An 8,656-nucleotide genomic window follows, 5' to 3' on the forward strand; every position below is an offset into this window, starting at 1 on the left:
GAGAATGATCCATTTTTGCTCTCCACTTTTCTTTTAGTGTTTGGGAGCATTCAAAAGCTTTGTCTTCAATGTCAGAAATCCTTTCTTTTGCCTGCTCTATTCTGTTACTGAGGGATTCTACTGTATTTCTCAGATCTTTGAGGGTTGCAAGTTCTTGCCTCAGTGTGTCAAAATCTTTTGTATTTTTGTCCTCGAATTCATTGAATTCTTGAGACAACGTTTGAAATGTTCCTTGAATTTCTAATCCCAACTTTACCTCCATTCTGTTAATCTTGTTTGCAATCCAAACTCTGAATTCAATTTCTGACATCTCAGCCATTTGTTTATTAATGGGATCTTCTGGTGTGTCTGCCTTGTCATTCCTCGGGCAGTTGATCTACTCTGATTATTCATGTTGCCAGAGTTTTTCCACTGATCCACCCCATGATTATTTTCCACCATTTGTCTAGATGAGCAGATAAGGTGAAATTGGATTGGGGGCTGCTGGAATAGGGATTAACCAGCCCTTTGCCCAAGAGCTAGTACTAGTGACTGCAGCTTTCCCCCTCCAGCTTTGCAAAGGACCCATACAGTACTACTCCCTGAAACACTGGGGACCTTCTTGATATGGTGCTAAGTGGCTCTGTCTTGTTTTCAGCTAGTCTCTATCCAATCCTAGTGAATCAGTAACTCTGGATTGAAGTCTCAGCTGTGGAGAAATACAAGCAACTAAGACACCACCACCACCATCCTCCCCCGCATGGGCAACAACTGAAAAAGGAAAATCAAACCTTCCCACAAACAACACAATCAGGACCTTGGATGGTCCTCAGGTGATCAGTCCAGGTCAAGAGTTCCAAATCAATTGTCCCAGTCAGTACCCAGTCTCAAGTGGTAGAGTTCAAAACGTCTCCAGCAACTAGATAGCAGAGGGCTGTTGGCAGCTTGAGTATGACTTGCTCTGGTGCTCTGTGGAGTCAGAAGGGCCCACCCAGCAAATGAATTAGTCCAAGAAGATTGAGGTCTCCTTCCCTACCTTGCACCTCTGTCACACCCAGTCACTGGTAACCCCACAGGGCTGTGACCCAGATCCCTCCAATGAGCAGATGCACCAGGAGTTTGCCCCTGCCTGAGTCACTGGGAGGTCTATGTCTTCTCAGCCAGGCCACCACCCTCTGCCACCAGCCAGCAGAGAGAGGTGAAGCCTGACTACCTCAGGTGCTTAATGGAAGCTGGGGAGTTTCACTCAGTTCCAGCCCCACCCCTGATTGATGTTGCTGCCACTTGTATTTTGGAAATGAGTTTCTGTCCCAGCTATATTCTCCTGTGGGCTAGGCACTTTGGAGTTCACAGAAACTGAGGATCAGCCCCTCCCTGTGCTCCTGCAGCTGTGCCAATTCTCACAGAGCTGGTGTCTCTGTCTCTGCTGTACTCTGTGTTGGGGCCGGTGCTGTTAGAGCTCACAAATGGCTCTCATTTCCTGCCCTTCCCTGGGCTGCTGCTGCCACCATGCCTGCTTTTGTCCCAGCTATGCTCCCCTGGGGCCTGGTTGCATCTTGGGTTCACAAAAGCAGCAATTCTGACTCAGCCTCGCCCTGGGAGTATGCTGCCTCTGCACTGCAGATTCTATTCTCCATCCCAGCCATGCCCCCCCTGGGCAGGTACTACCTCAGGCATACCCTTTGTTCACAGGGCTGGTGTTTCCATCCCTGTTGCTGTAAGGGTCTCACAGAAAAGTGAGGTTGTGAAGAATAAGCAAACTTATTGAAATTGTGTTTTGAATAAAGGTGACCATCTGCTTGCTCAGGCAAAATGGTGAGCTTCTTTATTTGCAGTTAGCTTATATAGGAAATTTTGTACATGAGCACAATGCAGCAATGACCTCATTGATCCATTTAAACAGCTTATGACCACCCGCCCTGTAAGTAGCTCCTCCCTGGTAATCTGATAATCCACCCAACATACACCTTTAAGCTTAATCCTTTCAATATAACCGGTTTAACATAACTTAATGAAGAACATGTTGTCAGTTATTACTTTCTTTGTTCTTATCTGATGAAGCCTGAGGCTATGGCAGAAAGAGACAATTTGAATGTCTGTTTTACTGACCATGCCATTTGGAGGCAGTTACTTTGAATCTTTAAGCAAAGCATAGAGAAACTTCTTGGGCATATAGGAGTTGTGTGCAAACCTCTGCTCCCATGTAGGCCTTAAGTCAGGGGGGGTTTTGCTGGAGCCTTTTACAAGGAATTCTCAGGCTGGACTTCTCAAGGCCTTTCATGAGCCCACGTTTCATCTGTGCCATTAGATACCTGTATGACATTACCATTCCCAGACCTGTCAGCAAGCGACCTTCATCACTTACCACGGACTGGGAAAGGTTACTGATGGGTATCTGGCCAGTTTTCCAAAGGGCTTTTTCATAGGCCTTATAAAGGCAACCTTAATTCCTTAAAGCAGTCTGGAAATGCTATTCCAACCAAAGCCTTGGTCATGTTAGGCCCACAACTAACTTGGCCACATGGGATTCTGCCTCAGTTTCTTAAGTATGCCTGCACAGAGTCTTTTCACTGCTCTCTCTCAAACGGTTTTTGGCCAGAGGCATATAGGCGTTTCACCTATACATCCCAGATCTATTCTGCCAGTGGCCACCACTGGAGCAGAGGCTTGGCTCCCTCTGCTTGCTAAGAGAGGAAGGAATTGTTTCTCCAAAACATCACCAGGGGTGTGAGCCTTATTGTTCCCACCACGTCCGCTGATACACTATGCTGCAGGGCACCATCTCTCCCTCTCCTGAATGGCTCCCTTGCTCCACAGTCCCCACTTTACACCTGTGTTGCCAATTCAGGACAGACTTGTAACAGCCCATGCCCTGTCCACACCTCTTGAGAAAATACCCAAGAATCTGGACTCCATGGGGGGCAGGCTTCCAGACCACAGGGTGAGAGTGGACGGGAGTCCTCATTGCCTGCTTTGGGTGGGAGTGGAAGGGCTGCTGGAGAGAAGCACCAGCCTCTGTCTCTCAGGGTGGTGCTGGGGACATTGCACCAGTCAGGTGTGTGATTTGGCAGCTGAGCTGTTCCTTGTTAACCAAAAAGCTTTGGAGGTACTCCAGCCTCCTGGGGCTCTGAATGTCCCCATCTGAGACTTCTTGCTTCCCATACTCCTTCCCTGTTAGCTTCTTCTTGTCCAGGATCCACCTGATGGCTTTTATCCTTGCTGTGGTGCTAGACACCTGCTGGGGTTTGGAGCGTCTGAGACACTTGCTTCTGGATTGAATGCTGGGCCAAATTGTTCTCTTAGCTGGATTCCCTAGGGACACCAACAGCCATCAGGGCACAGGTGTTGAAGGAAAAAGACATACTTGCTTGTGCCCATGCTAGGCACTTTATTTCGTGACTGTGGGAGCCCTTTGGCCACATCTCTTCTGCCTTCATTTGGGTCCCACTCAAGGATGCCTCCTCTTGGAAGCCTTCATGTCATTCTCACTGTGTGATAAATTCTTGATTCCTTATTTGACTACAGTCTGTATCCCTTCTAGATGTTGTCCCTTGAGAGCAGGGAAGTGTTTATTGCAGCCCCAGTGCCTAGAACTGTGCCTAACACATGGTAGGTTCTCAGTGAATGTACAGCTACAGGGGCAGCCCATGCAGGTATAGAATTTTCTCCTTAACTTATGAAAGAAAAATCTGAGTATCCTAAAGTGTAAACTCAAAGGTGTGGAGTCATGAGATTCAGTGTCTATCCTACTTGACACATATCTGGTGCCTTAGGGCCTTTGGATACCACATCCGTTGTGGCCACTGTTAGGCAGGGACGAGGCAGGCAGGGATTGGCTGGCTCATTTCAGTCCTTCACCCTGTCCAGGAGATAAGAACAGATCTGGGACAAAGAAGACCCAGGAGGAGGGGAGAGGAGACACTCTTGACTGTATGTTTCTCTGTCCCCTGACTCCGGCTCTTCCACTGTTGTCCCTAGACCTCCCCCTCTGCTCTCAGCCTTTGATTCCCCATCTCTGAGCCCTCCACATCCCTGCCCCTCTGCACTGACCCGGAGTTCCTTTCCCTTCCACTGGGCCTCAGGAACTCCCCCTTCACCCCTCTGTCCTGCAGATGCTGCAGCTGAGCCTGTCCTGGCTGGACCTGGGCAGTGACAGCCTCCCCATGGATGCTGCTGCTGCTTGTTGAGGCCTCCTGGTTCCTGGCTCGCATCCTGAACTGTACCTATGCCTTCCATGACAATTGCCACTGTCTCCTCTGTTTCCCTGAGCCCTGGACACAGAACTGGTTTGGGGGTTACCTGGTCCTGGTGAGTGTGGCAGCAGGATGGGTATAGGTGTCAGGGTAGGTGAACTTTCCTAGGGCCAGGAAGAGGGCTTAGGGAACTGGGGATTGAGGTGGACTAGGGTCTGGGAAGGCAGAGAAGCCAGGGAGGTGGCTCCCTCGTTCCCCAGCTGACTCCCTCATTGCTCTGCTGTGCTACCCAGGCCTTCTTTCCTCCATGTTCCTGCCCCCCAGCCTGCTTAGGATCCTTTCCCTGCCTATCTTCCCACATTGCTGTACCTTGAGGGGCTCTTGGGGAGGGTGGCACAGAGCAGGGAGCCCTGGGTATTCCCATAGTCTCCACTGCTGGACTTGAGGCCTCCTGAGGGGCACTGTGCAGGGTCTGCTCCCTGCCTAGCCCATTTCCTGTGTCTGCCCCAGGCAGCATTTCCTGCTGCTTTCCACAGGATGTCCCACTAAGACGTCCCAGTGAGCTCTGCTGTGCAACTTAGATGAATGTTGGCCAGGAGCCATTCTCAATCTTTTCCCTCAGTTCTCTGACTTAGACTTGCTCTGTCCTTTAGATGACATGGCCCCAGTCTGTTAATTTACAAAGGGCAGGAGTGATAGCTATGTCCATAGGGAGGGTACACAGGACACGCTATGCACAGAGCTTGGTTTGCAGATGGTTTTCACAGGTGGGACTCATTGAACTGATGGATGGTTAGAGTTTCCCTCTGTTTCTGTGGCATCTGCTGAGAATGGACTGTCCTTAGTGTGCAGGCCCTTCTATGTGGGAGGAACCAGGCCCTTTGTGTACCAGCCAGGGCAGGAAGTGATGTGGGGACCAGCCCCAGGGACACATCCTGAGCCTACACTGCTGCCCACAAACACCTCAGTGGGGACTTCCCAATATGGCTGGCTAAACTATTCCCAGAATAAGAAAATCTTTACTCTTGAGTTAAGGTGGGCCTCTCTGGGAAAGGAAAGCATCTTCTCCCTCTGCCCTGGGGTGCACTATTGGGGCTTTGAGAGCCCCAAGAGAAGGAGCAAGAAGCAGCAGAGATTTCCTCTAACTGTATAGAATCCAGATACCCTGTTCACTGCGGAGGCTGTGTCGCTGCACATGCTCCTTGAGGGGACCTGCTTTATTAGCTGGACTTCATGTTAAAAACAGAATCAATAGAATGTAAATAGAATATATCTCTTTTTTTGAGATTTACATATAGAGTTATATTTATTTATTTTTCCTTTTATCAAGTCATATACACATAGATTATGAATGCATTTATACACTTGTGGGGTATAATGTGTTGATTTTTTATACAATTTTGAGTGCTTACATCAAACTAATCAACATAGCTTTCACCTCATTTACTTAATTATCATGTTAAGACATTCATGTTCTATTCTTGATAGATTTGACTTGTACCCTTGCATTATGCTCCATAGTTGTGGTCCCACTATTTGCCCTCCCTCTGTCAAGCCTCCCCTCCCCTCACATTCACCTCCACTTCTCTACTTCATCCTGGGCTACAGTTGTGATCTATCTTTCATAAGAAAGTGTGAGTAATTATAAATTGGTTTCATAAAAGTACATTGGATACTTTTTCTTCCATTCTTGGAATACTTTACTAAGAAGAATGTGTTCCAGCTCCATCCATGTAAACATAAAAGAGGTAAAGTCTCTATCTTATTATTATTTTTTATTAAATGATAACTGTGTACATTAATGCAATCATGGGGTACAGTGTGATGTTTTCATATATAATTTGAAATATTTTCATCAAACTGGTTAACATAGCCTTCATGTCATTTTCTTAGTCATTGTGTTAGGATGTTTATATTCTACTCTTAGAAAGATTCACTTGTACCCTTGTAAGACAAACCATAGAAGTGATCCCTCCAACACCCTCCCTCCACCCATTCCCCCTTCATCCTCCCACCTCCCCGTATTCTTAGGTTATAAGTTATAGCTTTCATATGAAAGCTATAAATTAGTGTCATAATAGGGCTGTGTACATTGGATACTTTTTCTTCCATTCTTGTGATACTTTGCTAAGAAGAACATTTTCCTGCTCCATCCATGTAAACATGAAGGACGTAGTCTCCATCTTTCCTTATGGCTGCATAGTATTCCATGGTGTACATATACTACAGTGTATTGATCCATTTGCGGATCGATGGGTACTTGGGCTTCTTCCATGATCTAGTAATTATGAATTGGGCTGCAATAAACATTCTGATACAAATATCTTTGTTGTAATGTGATTTTTGGTCTTCTGGATATGTACCTAATAAGGGACTTGCAGGATCAAATGGCAGGTCTATTTTTAGTTGTCTAAGTGTTCTCCAGACGTCTTTCCAAAAGGAACGTATTAGTTTGCATTCCCACCAGTGGTGTAGAAGTGTTCCCTTTTCTCCACATCCATGCCAGCATCTCTGGTTTTGGGATTTTGGGATATGGGCTAATCTTACTGGAGTTAGGTGATATCTCAAAGTAGTTTTGATTTGCATTTCTCTGATGATTAAGGATGGTGTCTCTATCTTTTTTTAAGGCTGCATAGTATTCCATGGTATACACAGTCTTATCTATCTATATCTATTTATCTATCCATATCTGTATGTCTATTAATCTATTACTACATAGAGATATAAAAATAAAAAGAGAGGAGGAGATGAGGGGATTTAGTATAAGAATTGGCTCATGTGATCATGGAGGCTGGGAAGTCCCACTGTATGCCATCTGCAAGCTGTAAAATCAGAGACTCTGGTGCTGTAATTCAGTCTGAATCCAAAGGCCTGAGAAACTTGAATTCTGATATCCAAGGGCAGGAGAAGATGAATGTCCCAGATCCAAGAGAAAATGCCATGTCCCCCTTTCTCTGCCTTTGTGTTCTCTCTGGGCTCTCTATGGGTTGGATGGTTTGGGCCCACATTGGGAAAGGTGGGTCTTCCTCAGTTTTCCATTTCAAATGCTAATATCTTCTGGAAACACCCTCACAGACACACCCAGAAATAATACTGTGCCAGCTCTTTAGGCATCCCTTAACCCGGTCAGGTTGACACATAAAATTATCTATCACATGAGGTGACTGCCCCAACTTGCTTGCAGGTCTTCTACACGGCAGAGGGACTGAGGGAAATGACTCAGCTTGTGGCTACCTACCCCCAGGGCTTTAAGATGACCTCCCTGTAATCACTTTGTGCTACTCTGACATCATCTAATCTGTCCTCAATGCCTCAGATACCCATGCAGAGCTCATGGTGGTGGGTGCTGTGGCACATCTAAGCTCTTCCAGTTCCTCCTCCTCCAAGCTCCTGTGTGGTCTCTGTAGCACCCCAGCTCCTTCTTTCCTTTTCTCCCTCATCCATCTTCTTTTTTCCTTCATGTACTCACCACCCTCTCACCCAATGTCTCCTTCCTGCTCTGCAGTCTGTTCCCTGCCCTGGTATTCTGGGCACCACCAGAGCCCCAGAAGGCCTCAATCCAGGGCCTTGTCCTAGAGGGATCCCCCAACTTCATGTGGTCAGGAAGGCACCAGAGAAAGATGGCCTATGATAGCTCAGAGAACTAAGTCTCTGGTGAGGCAGGCTGGAAGGCTCCCTGGAGCAGGAGTTGCTGGAGCTGGGTCTGTAATAATGAGTAGGAATTTTTTTATTTGTTTTTATTTACTTTTATTAAATCATAACAGTGTACATTAATACTATCATGGGGTACAGTGTACTGTTTCTGTATACAATTTGAAGTACTTTCATCCAACTGGTTAACATAGCCTTCATGTCTTTTTCTTAGTTATTGTGTTAAGACATTTATATTCTACATTTAGAAAGATTCACATGTACCCTTATAGGATGAACCATAGGTGCGATCCTGCCAATCACCCTCTCTCCGCCACCTTCCACCCTCCCCCACCTTATTCTCCCCTCTCTCCATGTTCCTGGGCTAAAATTGGGTTATAGCTTTCCTGTGAAAGCTATAAATTAGTTTCATAGTAGGGCTGAGTACATTGGATACTTTTTCTTCTATTCTTGAGATACTTTGCTAAGAAGAATATTTTCCAGCTCCATCCATGTAAACATGAAGGAGGTAAAGTCTCCATCTTTTTTAATGGCTGCATAGTATTCCATGGTGTACATATACCACAGTTTATTGATCCATTCGTGGATCAATGGGCTCTTGTGCTTCTTAGCAATTATGAATTGGGCTGCAATGAATATTCTGATGCAAATATCTTTATTGTAGGGTGATTTTTGGTCTTCTGGATATATACCTGATAGAGGAATTATAGGATTAAATGGCAGGTCTATTTTTAGTTCTTTAAGTGTTCTCCAGATGTCTTTCCAAAAGGAACGTATTAGATTGCAATCCCACCAGCAGTGTAGAAGTTTTCCCTTTTTTCCACACCCACACT

The sequence above is a fragment of the Otolemur garnettii genome, unplaced genomic scaffold (genome assembly GCF_000181295.1).
Source record: "Otolemur garnettii isolate 467f Iridium unplaced genomic scaffold, OtoGar3 scaffold00105, whole genome shotgun sequence".
Lineage (NCBI taxonomy): Eukaryota > Metazoa > Chordata > Mammalia > Primates > Galagidae > Otolemur > Otolemur garnettii.